A 10,392-nucleotide genomic window follows, 5' to 3' on the forward strand; every position below is an offset into this window, starting at 1 on the left:
CCAATCTTCAAGGGAGCCTCAAGAAGACTCAATCAGATCCAATAGAGCACAAATGTCAGATGAATCCAATCTCCAAGGGAGCCTCAACAAGACTCAACTAGATCTATGCTGCAATACAGAAGATGGTCCATGAGGAAGCTACCCGGGGTGATGTAGATTAAACATACCTTTTAGACCCAGGAGGAGTCGGACCTGGCATGCCAAACTCCACCTTAGCAAAATCAGAGAACATGGAATCCACTAAAATCCACACAAACAGCAGAAACATAGAGCATGTGCTGTAGAAAAGAATGCCACATCTGCCACGATGGATACTCCGTGGTATAGGACACCTGAACCATATCATCCAACTGTGTATAGTGATTTTGGCGACAAGGGGTTCCAAGACAACTGAACCATATCATCCAACTATGTATGGTGATTGGCAACAGAGCAGGCATAACCCCCGTATGTATTTGGAGGAATAATTTGATGGCCTCTTCTCCCCTTTGTAACATTCCCACATGGCACAGCCACATTTTGGCATATACACTTACAACCATTCTAGGGGGAGGATAGGTGTTAGCATAGGAAAGCATTGAGAGACATGGCCATAGATAGCCAGGAACAAAGAGATGGTCATTCAAGAACCTAGGAGGTCATACTCATGATGGGGAGTAATGCCGCATAAACAATTATGATAGGGCACGTCAGAAGAGGTTGTTAAAGAGCACCACTTTCCATCTTAGGATTCAGATATAAAATTCTCCTTGTAATGCTAGAGATTGAAGATGGATAGTAGACTAGATACATTAACTGAATGGATGGTTAACATGTATTAAGAATTTGAGGCTAACTTAATATACAATGCTATTGCTCTTCCATGTGTGTTTTTGCAATAATAATACTCATGCATGATGTGTTCATTTAGTACTTTTGACACTTTATCCACATGTCTAATCAAGAACCCACCTCTATGTGTGTGCTAACACACACGTGTCTAATCAGGAACTCGCCTCTATGTATTGTGCTAACACACAAATGTGTCTAATCAGGAACCCAAAGAGGTGTGCACACCTCTGTGTGTTGATGGCTATCGACCACCAATAAACTCGTGAGCTAACTGTTTGGATCTATATAGACTTGAACCCCAAGAGGAGACCGAATTGACAAAGTTGCTCAAGGAATACATAGATGTGTTTGCTTGGAGCTATTCAGATCTAGGAGTCCCTCTCCAAAAGTCTACCAACATACAATTCCACTTGTTGATGGTGCAAGGCCAGTCAAATAGAGGCCATACACTTATGGTGAAACCTATTCCATTAATGATTAAGAAAGAATTTGACAGACTTATCTTTTGCATAGAGGTCTTTATGGATCACCTTTGTGTAAACTCAAAGTTGAGAAGAAAGCATCTCCCACATATGCAGTAAGTGTTTGAAAGATTCAAATACTATAGGGTGTGCCTAAACACATACAAATTTAAAATTCATGGTTAGGCATGGAAGAATTTTAGGGCATGTGATGTCCAAAAATGGGATAACCCACCGATGAAGTAAAGATCCAAGTTATCATATAACTCGAAAGACCAAAAGGCCAAAAGACTGTCTAGAGATTTATGGGACACACGGGGTACCATAGACAATTCATATTCATGTATGTAGAGATTGCATGACCTCTATATGCCATGTTGGTATGTTTCATGTGGATTGAAGAATGTGAGGAATCATTCTACAAGGTAAAACAATATTTGATCTCAGCTCCTATTTTGAGAGCACCAAAAGTGGGATGTCATTTTCCATGTTCATATTGATGCATTGACTTATGCTATAGGATCCATATTAGCTCAACCATGAGAAAATAACATGGATTTCCTAGTCTACTATGCTAGTAGACAGTTAAACCTTGGCCGGAGAACCATCGAGAGACTTGAAAATGATCATCCAGACACTCCTCTCCTCCAAATTAGTCTTGTGCCAAGATAGTGCTATGAAATCACTAAATTATTGAGCCATGGATTCCCAATGGAGGAATCAATGTCCTTAAAAAGAAAAAGATAACTTGTGAGGGTAGCATCCCCTTACATGCTTATATTTTGGGGCAGCTCTATAAAAAGGGAAAAGATGATGTCTTAAGACTTTGTGTGTGCTAAGACAAGTACATAGATATTCTTAAACAATCTCATGGAAGAGTCATGGGAGGACATTTTGACCCGCAAAATCACAACTCCTAGAGTCCGTGTTTGACTTGAGAATGTGCATGGCTAGGTCCTCGTTTTTACAAGGCTTCCTTGTGGTGACAACGAGGAAGGTAGGATTGAGGACCCTAGCGCTCCAAAAAATAGGGTTGCTCTACCAAGAGTGGCTAGAGGTGCAAGCCGACAAGAACCTTGCATTCTTCATCTTCTTCTCTTCATCATCCAAGTCTCAAGTGTTCCCAAATCAATAAACATCTTTCGCATTGCTACTACTGTTGCATTTTTGGTGCTGCTACCACTGATGAGGAAGCACCCTAGGAATCCCTTGCTATAGCTTAGGAATCCCTTACTATAGCTTGCAATTGGAGTATTGACATAGCCCGGTTGGTTGGTATTGTTTAACTCATGTTTTGTTGTTTGCTTTGTTGATTAATTGATTACCTTAGTGTAATGAAGCATGGAGAAACCCTTCAAGTGTAAGTTGCATGTGTGCAAATAAGCATTCTCTTCCATTCCCTTTGATATAAGCTCTTTCTTCTTGCATTTGCTAAGTTTTTGAGTTTTGGTTCATTCTAGGCATTAATCTCACTATTAAACCTTGTCAAAACACCATTAGGCTATATTAAGCATGCTATTAGGTAGATTAGGAGTGCATTAATCATCTTATCAAATAAAAAACCCAAAAATGCATCATTAAGCAAGGATTAGAGGGGCTAAACCTAGATTTTTAAGCCAAAACTTGGAAAGGTGCTCTCTGTTTTGCCTGCATACATGCTCAGTAGAGCCTGTGAATGCATGTTGGCAAGTAGGAATGCATGTTCCTATATCTAATAGGGAAATCTAGAGAATATCCTCATTAAGGAAAGGTAAAAAAATATTCCCTCCATAAATGGCTATAATGATAAAAACAGCTAAAATCTAAACCATCACATGGGCCAAAATTCCACCACTATGTAGTTGGCAGAGCTGTCAGACTGACGTATATATGTACTCAACAAAATATAGCCATGCACATTCCTTAACTTACAAGCACACATTGTTAAATGGCTTTTGTGAGCCCTAGAATGTATAGAATAACACTAGGATTGTTGTAGGAATTTTACATAGAATGCATTTTTTACTATGCTATCATCATTGTATATATAGCATGATAGGACTGCATGAGGAAAATAGGGTGATGTCTATTTTGAAAAAATATATCTCAAGGAAAATAGCAAATAAATAAACCAATGGACAATGGTGTTGATATCAAGGTCATATGTCCCGGTAATGGAGCCGCAAAGACTGGCAGCTAATGTGTCGAAGGGTTTCATTGTGACAGCCACTAACAAGATATGAATTTTTTGGTGCCAATGTTTCCCTCTTCATCCATGAGGATATGGACAAAGTGCAAGGTGCCTAGTATGGAGGCCATATGGGAATTATTATTATTATTAAAAAAAAAAAGAAATGCTTAGACAAAGCGTGGATATTAAGTTTTTAAAAAAAGAAAAGGGAAGGTTAATAGCCAGTGCTTGATAAAGTTCAAAAATCTGCGCCAAAAAGGGGAGGAATCAATTGATGGAACCACACCCAACATAGTCAACCAAAAGTAGAGATGGAAAACAAAAGGATTAAAGAATGGTAGCACCACTGCAACTGGAGAAAAATAGAGGAAGCATGGAACCTTGCAGCTGGCCGCCCATCATAACTGCAGCCGCCTCGAATCAAAAGGATGCATGGAGAGAAATGGTACTAACCAAGAGAAGCCCGACTGCGTGGAGAGATGGTTGTGTATACGAGTTTTTGTTCAAAAAAACACTTTTATTTTTTTCGCTTCCTATTTGAATGCATGAGGAGTTTTTGAAGAGAAGGTGTTTTTTATATTTCTCAAACTCAACTCAATTTATGTCACTGCTGTGAGAGGACCTCTTTCCTACTTTGAGGGATTCTCGTCTATTTTGGATTGTGTGTATATCACACAGATTGATGGTCGTGTGGAATGAAGGGAGAATTCATTGGAGGGAAAAGCTGCGCAATCATCACACGTTTTCTGGTTTTGTTGTTTTGAATTTTACATGAGATAGTTACTGGGCTATAAATACTAGCATGTGAACTTGGTTCATGAGCTTGAGTTGACAAAGATATTAGACCTGAAGTGGGACTGGTTGCTGAGAGAAATTTCCATATATGTCGAATTAATGTTGTGTGAAATCAACCTATTATAGGTGGCAAAAATCAACTATACAATTAACAAGAGAAACTGGCCGGGTTTCTTGGATTAGAGATTTTTTAGGATTTTTTAGCTCTTAGAAAATAATTGTGTCAGCATGATCCTCTCCCTAGGGTTGGGCACTGGAATTACTAAAGTAGAATGTGTCCGTTTTTCTGCTTTCGTGGTTTTTTCCTTCCGAACTGACTACGAGTGGTTTCTTCTTCTACAAGTACCAGACTCTTTACAAATTAATGGGGTGGAATCTCATCTCCCAGATGAAGTCTGTCATATAGAGTTATGTGAGGAGGAAGCCGTATTCTGAATGCCCATTCTTGTAATGACCCAATATTGAGAATCATATGTAATAAGAATGAATTCCATGTTTCAGTTTGATGTCATAGTTTGATACTCTTGATATCCAAGGTTCTTCTTCTTAAAATCTGTATAAGCAATCTTCTATTTTTCAATATTGTGGTCATTGATGAAGTGGATAGGATATGGTGTGAAGATACATAGAAGCTTTGTGGTGCTCTACCAACTCTTAACATTCTATTTTGGTGGCCCCACTGAGGATTCTTCCTGGGAATTAAGGTGACTGGGGCAAGGACTCAAAGATAAGTGTGTACGTGATCCATAATGGCTCAGGATTTTTCTAAATTCCTTGGGCTACCAAATGAAGATGCAGGCTGATTCATTGAAGATTTGGAATTTGTAGCTTTAATGAAAGATAAGGACACTCCAAAAGTTTTGCTACAAATTTTAGTTTATTGTCTCAAAGGAGAGTCAAAAACATGGTTGCAAGTTTTTGCTCAAAATTTTCGAAACTCTCACACTCCTCCTTGTGAACCTGAATATAAAGAAGTGAAGGCCGCTTTCTTGTCACAATATGCTAGGGAAAGGGATCCTGACAGGATATGGAGAGAGCTTTGCAATTATCAGCAAGCATCTAATCAAGAGGTGGATCAATATATGATTCGGTTTACTGAATTATGGAATAATTGGAGCCTAAGCCGCTTTGCACCTTGAAGTTCCACCCGAAATGATAAAGAAAGAGAGATTTGTGGTCGGGCTTAAACCAGATATCAGATTGAAAGTGGAACTGAAGAATCCTCTCTGTTTTGATGAAGCTGTTCGTTTTGCTCAAGAGAAAGAATGGAAAATGAAGAGACTTGGTCAATTAAGGTTGCAAGAAGGATCAACACAAAGGCCTATCACCAATGAAATCATTCCTATTGCTAAAGAAGGACCAACTCCTCTTCAATCAAAGGGAAAGGATGATTCCTTGAAAGAGGAATTACATGAAGTTGTTGAATTGATGAAAAATATGAGTCTTAACATGGTTGGTGGTGCAGGAAGAGGACAAGGAAGAGGATCAAATGGTGGTAGAGGAGTAGGTTCTCAATCAAATCAAAATGGACAAGTTACATGGCAAGGAGGAAGGAGTCGTGGAGTATATCCAATGAATGTACATTGCTATAATTGTGGAGCATGGGGACATTATAGTACGTATTGTGATAAACCTCATCGTATGGGAGGAGATATGTTTCCTTTACCTCAGAACTTAAACAACACATCAAATGATTTTGGAGTAGAAATCAAAGATGTTCCTCAACGCAGTACCACTGGTACTCCTACTGATGAGAAAGGAAAAAGTAAAGCAATAAGCCTTATTGGTGTGGAAGAGGAACCAGAAGTAATGCCCGTGTAAAAAGAACAAGAGCTTCTATCAATGGAGAGGCTGAACCCAACTCAAAGAAAGGCAAGAAGGAGATATTAGAACAGTCAAAGAAGAAAGCGAGGAAACCAAGAAGACGATTCAAGGTAACATATTTTCCTTTGGGGAAGGAATAGGAAGATTATGATTTGATAAAAGATTTGGCTCAATGGAAAGCTGATATTACTTTTGGGGAAGGAATAGGAAGATTATGATTTGATAAAAGATTTGGCTCAATGGAAAGCTGATATTACTTTTGGTCAGATAATGGGAATGTGTCCAAAACTAAAAAGGGAATGGAAACGAGTAGTAAATCCCAATAAATAAGTTGTTCCATAACCATTACAGGGAGTAATGTTTGTAGAAGAATTACCAAATATTTGACCATCTGTTGAAGCTTGGCATCAAGGAATAGGGTTGGGAGAAGCTTACATTGATGGAGGAGCTCAAATTTGTGTGATCACTCAATCTTGTATGGAGAAACTTGGTTTACAGATTGCTTCCCAATCTGGTTTTAGGATCAAATTAGTAGATCATGCTAAAGTAAAATGTCTGGGCATTGTAACTAATCTTGATGTGGAAGTTTTTAATATGCATTGTAAAATCAATTGTCATGTCATGCCAGCAGGATTGGGAGCCTATTCTCTCATTTTAGGGAGACCATGGTTGCGAAAAGTGGGTGCCATTCAGAATTGGGAAAAAGGGATAATCACTGTACATACATTTAGTGGAAAAAGGATGAGTTTCGATATGGTAAATCGTATGGAGCTGAACGAGGAAGATGAAAGAAGTACTGAAGAAGAGGAGACAGAAAGTAAAAGTGAAGAAGAAGAAAGTGATGATTCTGAGATAGAAAATGGATAGGTATCTTTTATACTTGGAGAAGAAGATCCACAGGAAGTTCAACTCACGACTATACATGAAGTAGAAGAGGAACGAAGATTTGAAACCATGGAGAATCTAATGCAACCAAAGACTTCCCAATCTCAATTACAGGAACTAATAGAGAAGATGTTGAGTACCAGTCTTGCATTAGAAGAGAAGAGTAGCTTGCTATGTTTGCCAAAATTTCCCAATCTTTTTATCACTTCTTATGAAGAGATATGAAGAGATTGGGTGACGCCGATGAGAGGCGCACCTTGAATATCAGTAGGATAAGGGTTAGGATTGGCCGGCCATGTAAACCGCTCAAGATTGAGTTAAAAGAAGGTGTGAAACCAATGTTTTAAAAGTTAAGAAGGCTAGGACAAGAGCAGACTCAATTATTCAAGGAAGAGGTACATAAACATCTAAAAGTTGGTTTTATTTATCAAATAGAAAATTCAGATTAAGGTAATCTAGTTGTAATCAGGCCAAAAAAAGATGGAAGATGGAGGGTATGTGTAGATTATAAACCATTGAATGTAGCTATAAAGAGGAACAATTACCCTTTACCTTTCCTTGATGACATTTTGGATAAAGTTGCAGGGCATGAGATATATAGTATTTGTGATGGATATTCTAGATATTTCCAGATAGCCATTGCACCCGAAGATCAAGAGAAGACAACTTTTATCACACCTTGGGGATGTTTCTATTACAAGGTTATGCCTTTTGGTTTAACGAATGCTCCTTCCTGGTATTAGCAAAGATCAGATGAAGTGCTTGCAACATTCCTAGATCACTTTGCTAAAGTTTTCTTGGATGACATCTACATTTTCAGTTCAAGGCATGAACATTGCAATAAATTGGAGCAAGTATTTAATAGGTTGGATTCAAGGGGTGGGCAGCTGAATCCAAAAAAAACTTTATTGGGCATGAACATTGCAATAAATTGGAGCAAGTATTTAATAGGTTGGATTCAAGGGGTGGGCAGCTGAATCCAAAATAATGCTTTATTGGGCAACCAAGAATCAAACTTCTCGGGCATATATCTCAAAATGGAATAGAACCAGATCTACACAAAGTCAAGTCTCTAATTTTATTATCTTTTCCTACTTCTACAAAACAACTACATACTTTTATTCAAAAAGTGAAATATTTGTTAAGATTCATTCCGTTATTATCCCAACAGCTATATCCACTTCAACAAGCAATGAAGAAAGATCTCTTCAGTGGGATGAGGAATGTGAAGAAGTTTTTGGCAAGGTTAAGGAAGTATCGAGAGGAATTTCAAATATAAAAGCTTTGAAGTTTGATAAGTTGTTTTATGTAAATCCTTCTCAGGAATCTATTAGACTAGATGCAATAGGAGAAATTCTGTTGCAATAAGGGAATGAATCGAGATACATGAAGCCAGTGTATTATGCAAGTAGGGTGAAGACTGAGATGGAAAGGAAATTTACTGAATTAGAATTGGTGATGTCAAGCCTAGTTTATGCTTATAGAAGATTCAGATCATACTTGTTACCCAAACCCTTTGTAGTGTTGATCAGTTATACTCTTTTACCACAACTTGTCAATAATACCAATTTGTCAAGAAGTATGCTCAAATGGATAGTTGAACTTCAGGAATTTGAATCCACATTTTTGATCGAGGAGTCCACTCGAGCTTCTTTGGCCGATTTACTCACATACAAAGAGGGACCAATTCTCATAAAAGAGGTAGAAAAACGAAGTTAAAAAATGGAAGGTCAGCAACTTACCAATGCTCATGTACTTCTCTTTGATCGCTCATTCAAAAAAAGTTTAAATCAAGCTACTGGAGGAATGGTGGTTTTGGATTCACAAGGAAAAGAAATACAAAAAACAGGATTTTAACTGGAAGCTAAAAGCAATAATGAGGTAGAATATGCAGCTCTATGTCAAAGTTTAAAGGGATGTCTTAATTTTGGATTTAAAAGAATTGCAATTAAAGGAGATGCTTTGTTGGTAGTCAAATAGGTATTAGGAGTATGGAGAACTAAGCATACTCATCTCAAAGCTTGGGTAGGATAAGTGAAGAGATTACTTATACATTTTGAAGCATGGAGCATTCAGAACATTGATAGGGAACAAAATCATGGAGCTCACGAAGCTGCTCAAAGTGCAATTATGTCTACACTTTATATGGAGCTAAGGTGGATGGACCATTGTATCAAGGAAGACAATTCCTTTACAAAGAAGAAGCATATCTTATGACAAGAAAAGTGCCTCAAGATCTGCCAAAATCCAAGAGATATTATTTTGTTAAGAGAGGTCAAAAATTTTGCTTGATTAATGATGTTTTATTCATGAAAGGACTAGATTTAGTGCTGAGAAGAATTCCTTAGAGAGAAGAAATCTATCAAATTTTTGGAAGTGAATCATGAAGGCGGCTGCAGAGGACATTTTGCTTTCAAAATCACATTACAAAAGATATTATTGGAAGGTTTTATATGGCCTTCAATCCAAAAGGATGTACAACATTGGTGTAAATCATGTTTCCGATGCCAAAGAATGGGAAGGAGAATACTAAAGTTTGAGCCGCCCAGGAATGTTATACTTGCTTTTAACATTTTTGAGAAATGGGGGATCGATGCCATTGGGCCATTGCCCATGACTGCATGTGGAAAATGTCACAAAACCATTGATTATCTCTCAAGATGGGCAGAGGCTAAAGCTACAAAAGCATTCAATGCAAAAGAGGTATCAAAATTTGTATATGAGGGAATTTGTTGTCGTTTTGGGGTACCACTAGAGCTGCTTTCCGATAAAGGACCAGGATTTAGAAGTGAACTAATGGATCATCTATGTGAGAAGCTAAAAATTCAACATAGATATGCTACACCATATTACCCCCAATGTAACGGGATGAATAAATGATTTAATGGGGAACTGATATGCATGTTAAGTAAAATGACACAATCTCATGAAAGGACTTGCGATTTAGAGCTTCCTTGTTCACTTTGGGCTTATAAGATCGTAGTCAAAGAAGGCACCCAGTTCTCTCCATTTCATATTCTTTATGGTATCGAAGCTTTATTACCTATTGAGGTGGAGAAGCCAGCTTTAAAATTCTTGGTAAAAGAAAGTGAAGAACCACAACATATTTTTAGGAACAGGCTTCTTACACTACAAATAGCGGAGTTGGACAGAATTCATGCTATTATAGAACATTATCAAAGGACTCAAGAACAAAATCAATGGAGAATTAACAAGAAGATCAAGGATAAAGGCATTAAAAAAGGTGATCTAGTACTCCGATATAACAACAAGATGGACAATACGTTTCACACAAAGTTTCAAACAAAGTGAGAAGGTCCTTTCAAAGTACAACAAAGATTTTCCAATGGCTCGTACCAACTAGAGGATTTGGATGAAACTTTGCACCAGAGAAGAGTCAATGGCTATCGACTAACGAAATATGTA

The sequence above is a fragment of the Cibotium barometz genome, chromosome 37 (assembly GCF_041138505.1).
Source record: "Cibotium barometz isolate CiBa-2024 chromosome 37, ASM4113850v1, whole genome shotgun sequence".
Classification (NCBI taxonomy): Eukaryota; Viridiplantae; Streptophyta; class Polypodiopsida; order Cyatheales; family Cibotiaceae; genus Cibotium; species Cibotium barometz.